This window comes from Anoplolepis gracilipes, chromosome 15 (genome assembly GCF_047496725.1).
Source record: "Anoplolepis gracilipes chromosome 15, ASM4749672v1, whole genome shotgun sequence".
Taxonomy (NCBI): domain Eukaryota; kingdom Metazoa; phylum Arthropoda; class Insecta; order Hymenoptera; family Formicidae; genus Anoplolepis; species Anoplolepis gracilipes.
In genome coordinates, this window is record NC_132984.1 from 5,531,188 (window position 1) to 5,547,643 (window position 16,456).

At 35.4% G+C, this 16,456-nt stretch overlaps 1 protein-coding gene across 1 annotated transcript in view; it reads right to left on the reverse strand.

The window, feature by feature from the left end:
• LOC140673885 (uncharacterized) overlaps positions 1 to 15,983 on the reverse strand; it is a 59,567-nt gene extending 43,584 nt beyond the window's left edge. The window contains exon 1 of the mRNA XM_072907122.1: positions 14,222 to 15,983. The gene's annotated coding sequence lies outside the window, so the exon portion shown is untranslated. The remainder of the gene's footprint in view (positions 1 to 14,221) is intronic.
• Positions 15,984 to 16,456: the final 473 nt, after the last annotated feature.

Genomic DNA, 16,456 nt, shown 5'->3' on the forward strand with positions numbered 1-16,456 from the left:
ACGAAAAAATTTTCTTATTCCACAATTATCTTTTTGCTTAATGAAGATAATTTTTATTTTTTCTTAAAATATATGACATTAAATATTGTTGAAATCGAAAATGATCGCCCGAGGACATAATATTGATCGACTTATCTCAAGTCAATATCGGTTGTTACATTTAATATATGATCGTCAAATGACTTCTTCTAATTAAACACCCAATGAAAGAGAGAAAGAGGGCGAGAGAGACGGCGGTCAATTTCCTGTTTCGAAGACGAAGACAGATTATCAGGCGTGGATGCAACCGGGCCGGTATTACTTTATAACCGATAATTACCGTCGCGTTTCGAAAGCACCGGTCGACTGACTGCTCCACCCTCTCGTGGATCGGGTTTTGTTGGGCGGGGAGACAGGACAAGACAAGACAACGCACACGCTGACACCGCGCGCTGTCCATTTTCGCAGCGTCCTTGCCGGTCCGGCCCCAACCGGCGCGCAAACTGGGTCAACCGGGTCCGTTTTCTTTGACGAGGAACGGAAGTTCGCACCGAGGCGAGCACCGCGATTTGCGCAACCGATCGAACCGGCCCCGGGGCAATACTCGGGAATCGAAACGAAACTTGACAGACAACAGACACGTGGAGAAAGTCAAAACACGGTACTCTATCGTTTATGTCCGAATTATATATATATGGGAACCTTACATTATATATCCAAACTAATTTGTGAATCGTTAATTTGGACAAGCAAAATTTTTGTACAACAAGATCATTTCTCTTTTAGAAATTTCTAAAAAGTCGATAAATATTCATTAATTAAGCTTAATATTAAATAATACTAATTAGCCTTCTTTACTTATTTATTAAAAATTAATAAATATAAATGTATAAATAATGAAATAAATATGTATACATTTATAAGAACTTAACTTTTGTTAATTATGTTTTTTAAGAAAAAATCATTTGATTATAATTATAAACTTATAATCATAAATATAATTACGTATAATTATAAAATTATATATTTTATTATTTATACATTTAAAAGAAATTAATTTTTGTTCATTATTTTTTTAAGAAAAACTTATTTGAAAGTAGGAGGAAAAATTATATATAAAAAAAAAAAAGAAATAATTATTTCAAAAATCGTGTGTGAGAAATAAAAGGAATTTTTCCATTTTTCTTCGCCAAGCTAGGGTGACAATTTCATCAACAGTGATAACCGTTTCTGATTGGCGAGCCGTTCGAAATATCGACATCCGCAAAGGCGGTATGTCACGACAATCGTTAATCGCGCGGCTCCGTGTCTCGATTCCGCTCCATTGGTTATGCATTAGCTCAGTTTTTTGCTTATTGTCAGCCGGTGCTGTCGAAACGCGAGTTCAAAGGCCACCCGGTATAAGGAAAGCTCTCTCGTGATCCTTATACGATTCTCGCTGCTGACTCTGGGATATGACATTAATTCGTAATGCGGATGTAAGTAAACGAGACGTTGCGCATTTTTCTACCAACACATAGGAAAACCACTTACTACTTCCGTCCAGTCGAGAAGAGAGAGAGAGAGAGAGAGATCTTGAGATTCACTCGAATATTTTATTTAAAATCCCACGAACCTCCAATAATATAAAAATGATTTATCAGTTTAATAAATTATGTAATTTATGAATTATATCTATGTTGAAAAACATTTATACATATTATGTATTAAGAAATATGACAATATTATTTCTTAAAAATTAATATATATCTAATATATATTTATAAATGCTAAAAATAAATACAATAATCTATATAAAACTATTATTAAATTTAATTAAATAATTATAACAGTTTACGTAAAAGAAAAAAATATAATTATTCAATTAAATTAAATTTTTACTTTACGATCCTTTAAAAAATTGGACCGTTACCAGAGTCTTTAGTTTTCTCGTCGTCGGATCAGATCGATTAAAAATTCAATTAAAAACTTTTACGATCGAGTTTTTTTTTTTCGTGCAGTTAAAACGCGATTTACAAAGGTTTACGCGGTTTTTTTCCTGCCGTTGCTCATCGTCGAAACGGTATCGTCCCGAGTAACCTCGTTAACCGCCGAAGCTAATTAAGACGCGTACTATCCTAAGCGCGACTCGCGCTAATAAATACACACCGTGTAGTAACGCGGGGCGACATCGTCATTAAAGTGCATGCAGAGGCGGTATATATGTGCCATATTCGCGGCACGTTCGCGATTTTGCATTAGCTCTGACAACCGAGACGAAGAGGCGCGAGAGAGGCCTGCTTCCGCGACGATTCTGATGCGCGTTTTTTTTGCGCGCATAATCACGTCTCCGACACATCGCACGTAGCATGATATTAGCTTAGGGATATGCACGGGAGGATAAAAACATTTTACATAAATATCGGATGCCAAGAATGTAGACGTACAGTAATTTTATACGAGCTGTCTAATCGAAGAACATTAGGTTTGCCGGGTCGAATACAAAAATTGCAATTTTGAGTGAAAATATTCCAACAAATATGCGTTGAAGTTAATGCTTTAACTTGTATTATTTTTCGTAGAAACTTATTTATTTAAGTATACACCATTCTCTGTCTGGAGGTAACATCCAATATAAAAAAAGAATTATTGAAAAAAATAAATAATATAATATAATATAAATAAAATATAAAAAAATATTATATTGTACAAAAATAATGAAACATTCAAAGAGTATCAGGCACATCGTTTTTTAAACAATAATTTTAATAGAATATAAGAAATAAAAATAAAATATAATAAATAATAAAATAAATAGAGAAAAATAATAAAATAAATAATAAAATAATTTTAGAATATAAGAAATAAAAAAATATTAAGAAAATCATAGGATAATTCTCTTTTTTCGAACGGCATCGGGTGGTTGTTCTTTTGAGAATACTGGGTCAGTATATACTTACTCGAGTATATGCATTTCTCTGAACCACCGTAATGGTCCGCCTTTGTAATGTTCTAAACCGCTCTTATCCGGTGTTCTAATTACACCCTTAATTACACGTGCACACCAAGAGAAGTCTTTTCATGGCGCGGCCCGAAGTCTGTTCACTGGCATGAAGTCATTTCCTCTCGCGCGCGAAGATGCGAGATTTATATGAAGACAAAAAAACACGGAGGAACTTAAAGTTTTAGAATTTAGACATTACGTATTTAGAGTGAGACCTCGGGACGAAAGGAGATAAATTGAAATGGAATTTATGAAGAGATTGATTTTTTTTTAATCGAGATTAAAATAACATTTATGTTATTTTAAAAAATGTATAGAACGTTATTCTTTTTTTAGTTATGAATTAATCTATGATTTCTCCATAATTTTTTCCTAAGCAAAAATATCGAAGGAAATAATCACAGAGTAGTTCCCTGGAAAAATGTGGAAACTTGGAATTTTTAGAGAATTTTTTTATGCTGGAGAAATCAAGGAATTTTATTCCATAAGAAATAAAAAAATTACAAATTAAAAAAAAATTTTTTTAAATTCTGTCCTTCATAATTTTGCTCTTATACTATAAATTATGAATATATATCTATCTCTGTGTATATATTTAATATTTGAATAAAATATTGAATATGTATATTCTTTACTTTAATTTTTAGTAATAAAAAATGTTATTAAAGTTAAAAATGTTTATCTGAAGCTATTCAGTTTTTGTTCAGTACTTGAAATTTAAGTAGTTTTGTGCTTTTTCTTTTATATGATTGAAAACGCGTACAATAAAAAAATTTATTTTATAAAATTGCACCAAAAGATCTTCTTCTTACCTGGAATTTTTAACAAAAATATCAGAAAATTTTCAAGGAATTATTTTACAAGATTTGAGTAGATATCCTGCATCATTTATTGTAACTTTCCAATTTCCTACATTCGCGCGTTCATGTACATTGTGTATACTTAAACTTTTGATTTTAATAACAGATAAATTCTATGAAAAATTTATAATTGAAAAGTATAATTTTTAAGTAATCCTTAGCCGACTCTTTCCGAAGATTAATTCGCGAAAAGCCCTTTTCTTCACTCAAAAATTATCTCCACGCGACTTTCCAATTTCTTGCATCACATATCTCTGTAACTAAGCCTGAAATTAAAATTCCATTAAGGCAAACTTCGCCTTCGAAATTGAGGAATGTACTCACTTGGCTCGCGGAGATTTATTTTGCTATGAAATTTTTTCTCCCGTCATCTTTAATAATTTCAAAACAATTTAAAGTGGCTAAAACGAAATCTGTCATTTCCTCTCCTTTCGAGCAAGCCCTATTTTCCCTCTCGCGTTCTCGCGAGACGCCTGAAACCGTTTCCGCCTTATTTCCTCGCGAAATTACTCGAGAATCGTCGATGGAAAAAGGATACGGTTTCACGCGCGTTTGCCAACACGCTGCATTCGCACCTGCCCAGGTGGTTCGAGAGCCCCCTCGATTCTGCACCTATGTCGAAACGACCGCTACGGCGCAGCAACTCTGCAGAAAATTTCTCTCTTGGCAGCGACGGCGGTTGGTTGGTTGTTGCAAACCTGCCCTCGGCTCTAAGCCCGCTTCTGCAATCGCGCGGCTATAACTGCCTACATAGTGACTCTCCGCGTTATGCGCCATCCCGCGTTTTCTAGCCGATAATTATCGTACCACTGCCATCCCGGGGCCTTAGCCTGCTTTTTCAACGCGAAATGTGGCGTAGGATCTAACGAGCGACCGCGCGATAAATATCTACCGTCATGACAGGGTGTCTACTCAAATCTCGTGAAAAGATTCCCCGATCTTCCAGGTGAAGAGAATGTTTCGAGGATTTTTTGATTAAAAAACCTAAATAGTTTTCATGAGATTAATACTTTTCGCTTGCTTTTTTATTTTTTTTATTGTTAAAAATTATGAAGAATATGTACTGCATATTCAATATTTTCTTAAGACATTGAATGTAGAAACAAAAATAGATATATATTTACAATATATTTTAAATCATTAATTTGGTTTATTAACTGTTTATGAAATTATCACAAAGAGAATTTTTCAAAAAATTCTTGACAAATTTAATAAGATCCCGTGAGAATTTCCTCTGATTTTTACAAAAAAAATCCTTAAGAATTTCAGATTTTCCAGGGAGTAAACACCCTATATGAGCCCAAAAACTCCCACCGGAAGTCCAGCTGGATTCTTCGACTTAGAATCGATCTTTCTTCAACGGAAATATCAAATCGATTATAAACATTGAAAGTTACCTAAATTGTAGAGATATCATTAGTTTATCTAGAGAAAATTCACCTCAGATTCACCTACGTAATTAATTTCGTCAATAAAAAAATCATTTTTTTTTACACTATGTCATCAGTAAAAATTCTGTCTTTCTATATTATGTTATGTGTCGTGTAATTAATTTGAGAAATCGAAAATTATTTTTTGATTGATTTTGACATTAGCCTAGTATATTAAATTAATAATTTTAAATATCTTGATAAAAATAAATAAATAAATAGATACAAATTGTGGTTTTCTTATTCTGAGAAAGAGAATCATCACCGTGAAAATTCTTAAAGAACATTTGACGATTCCGAGACACCAGGTATAACGGCAACGGATAGGTGCACCTCGCTATAGGTGAACCACTCGACTATCAACCTGGCAAATGTCAGAGTATCCTGCCGTCGTCGTCGTCGTAGGAACCTGTCCTGCACTACTCGTACAGGCCGAGAGCTCGCGCGCGGAAAATATATTAGACCTCGCGAAACCCGCAACTAAGCGCAACGTGTAGATTATTACTGCAACGCGGTGCATAATTCAGAGTCGATTAGAATCCGCGTTTAATAGATGTGTGAATAATAGATCCCGTTGGAGATTATCGTTTGACCTAGTTTGGAGTAGAAATTGAAATTTAAGAAGAAATCGAAGAATTAGAATCTAAAATATAAAAGAAAAATTTTTTAGATTTTTGAAATATTTACTGATATTTTTAATATATATTTATTTTTCTATTTTTTTATTTAATTATTAATTATTTATTATTTATTTCGTTGTTTATTTATTTATTAAATATTCAATTTATTAAAGAAAGAGAAACTCCCTTTAATACAGAGTAAAAAGATTTAAGAAAATACATCAGCAGATAGATATATATAAATATATATAAAATAAAAATATATTAAGTGATGATTTTAAAAATTAAAATAATAGAAAAGTTTAAATTAGAAAATGTATGTATATTAAAAATATCAGTAAATATTAAAATTGAAGCAGAAATCTAAATTTGAATGTCAAATCTAAAGTTTAAAAAAATTCCTTCAAATTAACACTTGATTCAACTTGATATAATAGAATTTAATATTTATAGAATTTAATTAGTTAATTATACAGAGAGTGGGGAGACACTGAATTATGTCGAACATCACTCATCTCGATAAACTGATAATTCATCGACGAGCAGAGGGAACAGATTTTGCCTCGATTAACCGAACGACTTTGTCATGGCGAGAGGAATTTATTTATATGCGTATTTGCCGATTTAAAATTTGATCGAGCCTTTCGCAATCAAGTAAATAAGCGTAATTACGAGATTTAAAGTTTTTTACGCGAAGTCGCGCGAGTTCTTTCCTTTAATCTCGTGGGGGACGTCTCCGATATCAATAATGCGAGGAATAAACGCGAAGAAAGAGAGAAACAAGAGCGAGAAATCGGATTTTTTTTCTTTTCCTTCCATCCGTCCAGAACACACATGTGCATTTGCCATTAACATTCCGATAGAAAGCGGTGACTCATTGCTACTCGTAGAGTATTTTAACAGCGTCTAGAAACTGATGAAAGTCACTCGGCGATAACTTTGTCCTACAATTTACGAGCGGATTGTCTTTTACTTTGACAGTCCTTAATTCTCCAAAGAATTCAACGGCGATTCGAAGATACCTCAGACTCAATTTCATTATAAAAAAATAACTGCAAGCATGACGTTTCTTACAGAAACACTACCTGAATTTTCAAACAGATTTTTCAAAAGAGTATTCTGAATTTTCAGACATTTTTTAAACTTTTAGAAAAATGACTTTGATGATCAACATAGATTGTGTGAAATTATTTACAAACTCAATTTTATTGTAAAAAATAATTGCAAAGTATCTGAAGCTTATTTATAAATACACTATTTGAATTTTTAAAAGAGTTTTTTGAATTTTCAGACATTTTTCAAACTTTCAGAAAAATGACTCACGGTTAAGACAGATCCGAAATTATTTATAAACTCAATTTTATTGTAAAAAATAACTGCAAAGTATCTGAAGTTTATTTATAGATACACTATCTGAATTTTCAAAAGAGTATTCTGAATTTTCAGACATTTTTTAAACTTTCAGAAAAATGACTTTGATGATCAACATAGGTTGTGTGAAATTATTTACAAACTTAATTGCATTGTAAAAAATAACTGCAAAGTATCTGAAGTTTTTTTTACAGATACACTATCTGAATTTTTAGACAGAATTTTTAAAAGAGAATTTTGAATTTTCAGACATTTTTCGAACTTTCAGAAAAATGACTCACGATTAAGACAGATCCGAAATTATTTACAAACTCAATTTCATTGTAAAAATAACTGCAAAGTATCTGAGGTTTTTTTTATATTATAGATACACTGTCTGAATTTTCAGACAGAATTTTCAAAAGGGTATTCTAAACTTTCAAAAAATGACTCTGATAATTAAGATACATTGTCTGAAATTAATTACAAACTCAATTACATTATTATTTCGAATAAATAAGGCTCCTAATATTTACAAACAAGTAACTATCAACATGGCGATAACAGCCATTTAGAGGGGGTAAGGAAGGGTTATAGAATTCTCAAAAATGAGAATCTATTTCTTGGTAAAATACACCAAGTAAAATATGTGCCCTGTGCACGTTTCAAATTTTCGCAGAAAGAATTAATTTCCAAAGAAAATTTACGCATTAACATCCGCGTATCGCTCTTACCGCCAAGTTGATAGTTACTTGTTTGTCAATTACATTATAAAAAATAACTGCAAAGTATCTGAAGTTATTTTAACTGTTGTGAGTTTTTAGAATTCTTGAAAGAGCATCTGAATTTTTAAATATTTTTCTGAGTTCTCAGAAAAATGTCCCTAGTGATTAAAACAGATTGTCTGAAATATAATTTTATACATCTATATTTCAAAATTCAGACAAAAACATATCTGATTTCTTAGCATATCTAATTTTTTACAGTGATGTATCCAGTCTCGATTTTGTTATCAGAATCGAAGAACTCGTGTCGTAAAATAATTTTATTTTTTATTTTATTTATTCTTGACATATAGTTACAGCTCTTTTACGGTTGTAAACAATGAAACGCGTTTTATACGAGAAATAATTGAATTATTATCTTCCAAGATTGATCGATCGATTTAATCATAGCCGAAGCGCTAACGTCGAATATTGACATTATGATTGATAACATCAAAATGCTGATCAAAAAACTAGTTAACGCTCGAAAATATTTCGTATTTATTATGACGCTAGTAATGTTTGATCGATTGATTTAATTCGCGATAATTCTTCGAACATCAATTTTTCTCCGATCATCTCAAGACCCAGGATATCGTCGAGGAATAAAATTCAACCAGGCTTCTCGTCTATCGGCGATGTATTTTGCGGCGATGACCTCACGTGTCCTTCCACTGTCTTCCTCCGGGCATCTCGCGCGCATCGGCAAAAAGGACTATTAATAATCCGCCTTGCTTTCTCATTCTCTTCAATGAAACGTGCAAGATGTTCGATAATTATTATCCATGTAACCGGGAAAAAAACACACGATGCGTTATTTTACATTACACTTTGTATTATGTAATGATGTTTTATATATATATTTACATCTCGTAAAGTTATTTTTCTAAAATGATTATATTTAATTATTTCAAATCTCTAGATATCATGAATCCTATTAAGATTTTTGGTATCATATAAATCTGTTATTACGATTTGATATATATTATACGCGTATGATTCTCAAGCCTGTTTTAAAAAATATCGCTAAAATAAACAAGAAAGTGATATTAGTTTGACCATTTTTTTTTTATCAGAAACAAAGACTTATATATTTTATTAATTGTAACAATATTTTATTTATCTTTTATATTTTTTAATAATACATATAATTATAATATTTTAGTAATAAAATTATAAAATTTTTAGTAATATTGTAACAATATTTTTTATATATGCTATATAAAATGTGCTGAGAGAGATGGATAATATTTTCATATTTTATTATATATTCTAAATTAATTTTGATTCACTTAAAAACGCGAATTATTATTATTGACACATGACATTTAATTGTTTGAATTTTTAATTTCTGTGTTGGGTAGGGGGCTTAAAAAGAAATCACGTCGGTAAGATACGATATATGCGTTTTGAAATAGCCGTCTAAAGGCGGCATTCAATCGAAGACAATACTCGGCATTACTAGCCCACGTCGCGCACGATAGTCACGTGGATTACAAAAGCGTCGGCGTCATTATGCGTCGCGACGCGACGCGCGTCCTAGATATCTCCCGCGGCGACTTGAACGCGAGGTGACTTGAACGCCGGCAATAGAAGTGAGTATATACATATATATATATATACGCACGCGATCCCACGCTCGGAGATGCGTATCTCCTGCGTATCTGCCTCCTTCCGATCCTCCGCCTTTGTTTCGGCGTTTTGTGTCTTCCCGCCGATTTCTATTCCTCCGCCCTTGCTGTATTCCGTAAGCTCGTTTTTTTTTTTTTTTTTTTTTTTCATCTCGCAATCGATGCAACGCGCTTACGACGCCCCTTCGCATTGAGGGAATTCGGGGAATCTACCTATGCAATTGGAGAAGCGATCTCGCAACAGAGTAATTTCTAAATCTCCCTTTTCAAAAAATATTGGGGAAATTATAATTAAATTTTATTATTTTATGTTACTAATTTTTTTATTTAATTTTATTTTCGAATTTCCCTAAAGAAAAAAGAATTGGATTGTGGCATTTAAGATTATTGATATACTTTTTAAATATTACAGCAGTTTTGTAATTTTTCAAGTATTGAAAATCTTTTAAAATAAACAATTTTAGGAATTTCAAAATTCAATAAATATGAAATACTTTTTATATTCATTGAATTATGATTTTTTAAATATTTATTGAAGTAAAAAATTTGTTTTTAATTTAAAAATACTATTTTTAGTTTTATTAAATAAAATCAATTTTTTAGGAATAAATTAACTTCAACTCGATCGATTCAGTGTTTTTAAAGGACTTTTATGGCTGAGTCAAAGTTTATGGGGGTTCTAAATTAGGATCAAAATAGCGAGGAATGCGAGTCCGCGGATTTCGCCGGCGCCAAAAATAGCGCTGTTAGACGAGGCTTTTATTAGACGCGCTTTTATTTGTCGACCGCACATCCGACATGTTTATGCTCGTAGATAAAGAAGAGCCACGTGTGTCTCTTTGTTCCTTGCGTTTTTCTCGAAAAAACAAGCGCCGTTTCTGGACGCTCTTCTCAACCAGCGTGTCAGACCGGAATCGAAATGATCAAAATTCCACTCACGGTTTCCACGGACAGAAATAACAGATTTATCCAAAAATTCCAGGAGTGACAAAAACGACGGGAGACAAATCTTCCCTCCCTCCCTCCCGTCGTAAAAACCTTTAAACCGACATAAAAAAATTAAATCTGACGACTACAACTTATTAGGTGTTTTTACTCTTCTTTTTTTCTTTTTTTCAAAACTTGATTCAGTGTTTCTACTTCTAAATGAATTATTGTCCGCCTGTTTTAATAAAGAAGACACACACACACACACACACACACACACACACACACACACACACACACACACACACACACACACACACATACACACACGAAAAGCGGATTTAATTTAAATCCTGCCCGAAACATTCGATGTTAAAAGGTCGTGAGTTTTTACAAAATGTCATAGCAGTATCTAATAATTTTTTTGATAAAAAAAAACTTTTGTAGTAGAGACTCTTTCCATTTCTGAATAAAATTTTCACGAAAATAAACTTTCCACTTTTTTTTCTAATACGGGTTTCTCCCTTAATTCTCTGGAAACATTAGATTACGCTCTTTTGTCATCGAGGTCGATTTATTTAAAAGAATTTGAATTTAAAATGTTTCTTCTCTCGCGATCGCCCCTTTGAATTCTCGAATCTTCGGTCGTTTTTTCTCTTCAATTTGTGCCGGAATGCGCGAGCATGACCAGTTTTTACTCGGCGACACGCGGAAAGGTGACCGCGCGCGCGACACGGTCGCCATTACTATTTTATAGTTAATTAATACTGTGGCACGGTTGCGGTAGTGTGAGCAGCTGGAATTTTTCACCAATTATTTGTTTCGCAGCCGGCGATTCATAGCAGCAGAACGGATATGTTGCGGTCGATTTTAAGCAAGAGAGAACCGATTTCTCAAAACGTCAACGAAAGGAAAAAGATAAGCATAAGAGAGAAATAAGAGAGAAATTATTAGTGGACTCATTTATCCAATGATTACTTTTAATTATGGATAAAAACGCGATTAAGGTTGTGAATATTAATTAATCAATCTAATAGCTATTTAATTTATGTCGATTAATTTTATAAATATATATAAATGGACGATGTACACATTTTAATATATGTATATATAATAATATGAATAATAATTAGTGATTAATTGATATCAATTTATGGAGGTGTTTAAAATTATTTCTTATCATGAACATTGCTTTGTCTCTTTTTTCTATCTCCTAAATTTAATTAATTATGTACTTATTACTTGATTATTTTTTATTCTTTTTTGAAACTCTATTTTCTTGTACTTATATTTCCGTATAGATACTTGTAAGTTTCTGCTTCCTTTTTTTTTCTCAGGCACTACCGTGTCGAAGAGAACGAGTTCCGTGTTTATTCGGCGGGATGCGCGCATGAAAAAATACAATTTTAACAATAATCGCGATCGCGCGCTTTCTCCTCGCGCATTCATTTGCATATCGTACCGTAATTTCCCATCGAAAATGAACCGCGCGAATACGTATCACGCACTTCGATATTTCAAGGAAATCGTTATTAAGTAACAATTTCCTTGAAGATATATTTTTTTCCATTAATCCCCGCGATCCGCGCGCGCGATAAGCCTACAACAGGCGTCGTGAAATGCGGCGTCGGTGTATAATGTAAAAATATCACATCATTCTCTTTCAAACATAAATATATACACGGTACAAGAAACTGCCTAAGAATTCACATTTTTATCTGAATTTTAATTCTGGGTATGTGAAAATAATTTCAGATAGTCTTAATTAGCAGAGCCATTTTTCTGAAAGTTTAGAAAACTATCTGACAATTCGGATATTTTGTTTGTAGTTAAATTTTACGGCGTATATTGAAACTGTCTAAGAGAATTCAGACAGATTTTTATTTGAATTTTTAGATCTTGGTGTCTGAAGGTAATTTCAGACAATCTGTCTTAATCAGACTTATTTTTCTGAAAATTCAGAAGAAAAATGTCTGAAAATTAAGACACTCCTCTGCAAATTCTATTTGAAAAAGTCTGAGTGTCTGAAAATAATTTCAGACAATCTGGCTTAACCATCAGAGCCATTTTTCTGAGAGTTCAGAAAAATGTTTGTAAAATCAGACACTTTGTTTGAAAATTTTGTCTGGAAATTGAGAAATTATGTCTGTAAAAAAAACCTCATCTCTCCAGTTTTTTACGATGTACATTATAAGAAACTGTCTAAAAATTCAGATACAGTTTTACCTGAATTTTCGAATTTACATGTTCGAAAATAATTTTGAATAGTCTGCTTTAATCGTCAGAGTCTTTCTTTTTGAAAATTTCAAAAAAGTAATTTTCTCTCTCTTAGATATTTTTTTACAAATCCAGATGTTCTTCTAAGAATGCTGTTTGAAAATTTTGACAGTATGTCTGTAAGAAAACTTTAGATACTATGTCTGAAGTTTCAGTCATTTCTTACAGTGTATATATATATATATATATATATATATATATATATATATATAAATATATACATATAATTTTTTAAACCTAGTTATACCGCGTATTTCCTTTCGAAACGTACGTCGTGGGCGCGCAATTGATGAATCGGAGGCTACGTCATCGCAAAGATTTCCAGCGCACGAAATAGACGACGTCAGAATTCCGTCTTCGCCATCGTTAACCTGTAACTCTACAGGAGATTACACATGGTCGACAGCGGTTGTACATGTATATATGATTCTATCTATAATTATGTATCAATCGCGCGATTAATCTCTATTAGCGCTTTCGAAGTTTGGTGAAGTTTAATCGCCTTGAAAGCGACGTTGTAAACTCCGTCTTTACTTTAGATTATTGGATTAAATATTTTTCCAGAAACTGTTTGATTAATTAAGCAGATTAATTAATTTAAAAATCTTGTACCTTAAAGCAAAAATATATTGTCAAACGGGTATTTTATATTATTTATATTTCACTAATGTATTATTTATAATCAAATTAGATTTTAAACTTGTTTTCGGTCGAACATATGTTTATGACAAATTGGGTTTAATCGCTCTCCAGTCAAAGCGATTAAAAACTCGCTATCCCAAACTCAGTTTTACCCAGACTTTCATGGTTTATTGCAGCAATAACAGTAATGATGGAATCAATCATTCTATATTACTTCGTAATCTGCCCCCCCCCCTCCCTCCCTCCCTCCCCTCCTTTATATTATTTCAGGAAAGGCAAAAAATATGTATGTCTGTTCCCTAGAGTTTATCTCTCTAGAAGAAATGGAATAAAGTAGTATTATTATCATTGCTTGCTTTATACAAGTACATTCGTAAAGCTGAAACTTTGGAACGGAAGTTGACGTATCTGTTTCGAGAGAGTAGCCGCATCCGCAATAACGTGTTCCTCTCGTCTCGATCGATCGCCGAAAAAATTCACATCTCGCTGGCCGCAAATAATGCAGCTCGCGTTGCACTTTCGCAACACGGATAAATATATACCTGCACGAGGCTTGCGCACGCATACGCATGCATATATATATATATATATATATATATATATATATATATATATATATATATATACGATCGCACGCACACGCGGGCACGTCGGTTGCACCGCGAGCGTGTACCCACACTCTTGCCCACACGCGCAAGTGTATACGTGTCTGAGCGTGTGTGCGTGTGTACAATACCGGAACGAAGCGAGTGACTAACCTCTGTGAATAGAAGAAGAGACGAGGAGGAGATCTCTGCCAGGTTAATACCTCGAGAAGACCAGGTCGCTCGTGGATCCTCCGCGGAACCTTCCGGAGACGATCTTCCCCCGAAATTCCTCGAACAGGATTAACAACGCGGTCACGGAGAAGCCTCCCGAAACCCTCTCGACGGGAGAGAGGTCGTTCACTGGTCGACGATCATGTGGTGCACGACACGCTGGATGACGCGGGGCGTCGTCGCGGCTCGACGCTCCTCGCACAGGCTGTAACCACGTATATGCGTCGACGCGGTGGCCATCCGGTGACCTTCCGTCGACTCCTCGATCCTCCGGAGAAAGCTAATTTCTCGAGTCCCCGGGACTCGTGATAGGTCCTGGGATACTCGAACAATTTGTAAAATACGATCCTGATGCTCCTTGGACTCTTGGAATATAACAGATCTTGATTCGAGCCCTCAGAAATCTCAAGTTAGGATCTCTCGGGCTTTGCCGATTTTCCAAGATATAAATTATAATGGATTGCGACGGGTTTTAAAACTGTGGAATCTTAAAGATGATAATAAATCCCGTTCCCTTGGATCGTTAATGCAACAGAGATTCTCGGAATTTTTACTTCTTTGACTGTCTTCTGCACTCGCGCGAGAGACGCAGTACACCAAACTCGAATCACCGACCTGTCGTGTCTCTGAAAGACCGGAAAAATATCACTCTCACTCGCGCGGATACGTTCTTCGGAATTCACGACCCCGTTGCGTTCGCTTTATCTCGCAGACCTGGTCCAAAACCAGGGGGACCAGTCCTTACGAGGAGGTCCTCGAGGATTTGCGATCGCTGGACGCGACCAGCGGTACCAGCTGTTTCTGGACGCGATCGTAAACCGTATTGCTCGCCGGCGACCAAACGACTGTAGACGCGATGGTGGTGGTGGAGCAGGACGAGGAGGAAGAGGAGGAGGAGGAGGAAGAGGAGACGGAGGAGGAGAAGAAGTGGTAGGGTAGGTAGGTAGGTAGGTAGGTGAATACTCGCGAAGAAGGAGAGCCTTCTTCGCGGCGTCCTCTTCCTCGCTGCTGATCGTCCGGCAATCCTTAGTCTACCAATTTCAAGTCCCCACGACTTGTTATCTTTCAATGACGAGGGCGACTATCGATTAATCGCAAATGCCAAAACAGACGCGAGGGATAGCTGTGGGAAAGAACTCTCCTACTTTTATTTTTCCTCTTTGATATTCCAATCGGAAATCGCTCTCCGATGCTGAGGAATTTTTGCAGAATGACGATGTAAAATGACGAATAATCGACTTGAATGGCAAATAGGATAGTGTCTCTAGTCTCTTCGCCAACTCGGAGTCGACAACGACGATACTATGCCAACTGTGTCAGCGATCTTTATCGGACGCTCCGTAAATGCTATTTCAGCAACTCTTTGTCCAATTAGAGTGTGTCCACTCGAAAATCTTTTACTAATCAAACGCTCTAGCACGAACAAATTTAACAATCTTAAAATGGTCAGAGTCACAATTTTTGATCCTTCTAGAGGTCTCGAAATCTTTCTATGGATCGAGATTCAACAGGACGAATAAACTCCTCTCGCGCACAGCAGGACGACAAAGTAGATAGAGGAAGACAGAAGGAGAAGGAGAGAATGAGAAAAAAAGAGAAGGAGGTCGACGGCGACGTCGCGACGCGCGTCGTCGGCGAGATGAGGCAAGCCACTGGTCGGTCCCCGCCGTTGCTCTATGGCGTGCATCATGGCGTGTACTTCCAGCGGTATAGCTTGTCGGAGCGGGGGCCTGAGGGGGACTTGTGAGGAGGTGGAGGAGATGGGAGGAGGGAGCGATCGCGGACGAGCAAAAAAGAGAGAGAGAGAGAGAGAGAGAGAGAGAGAGAGAGAACACGCACTAGGTAGGTAGGTAGGTATGTATTTCGCCTGGGGCGACTCCAGGTATAGCGGTACTTGGGTACCCCACCTCCCTCCATCTCCCTCCGGGGCCCCTCGCTTGCCTTCTCCGTGCCTCGCGACACCCTCCTCCTTCACCGTAGAGCCGCACAAAGGTTCTCCAACCGTACCGGCGCGGCGGTTCTCCGCGCGTACGTTCTGTGCACGTGTCACTAACACGGACCTGGAGAAGCCTCCTCTCTCAGACTGCCCGCGCTCTAACGCGGGGGAACCGCGCCGACGATGCAGCTTCAAGGACGTGGCTTTTCGGCCGGAGCCTAGGAAGCTTCGACCTACTG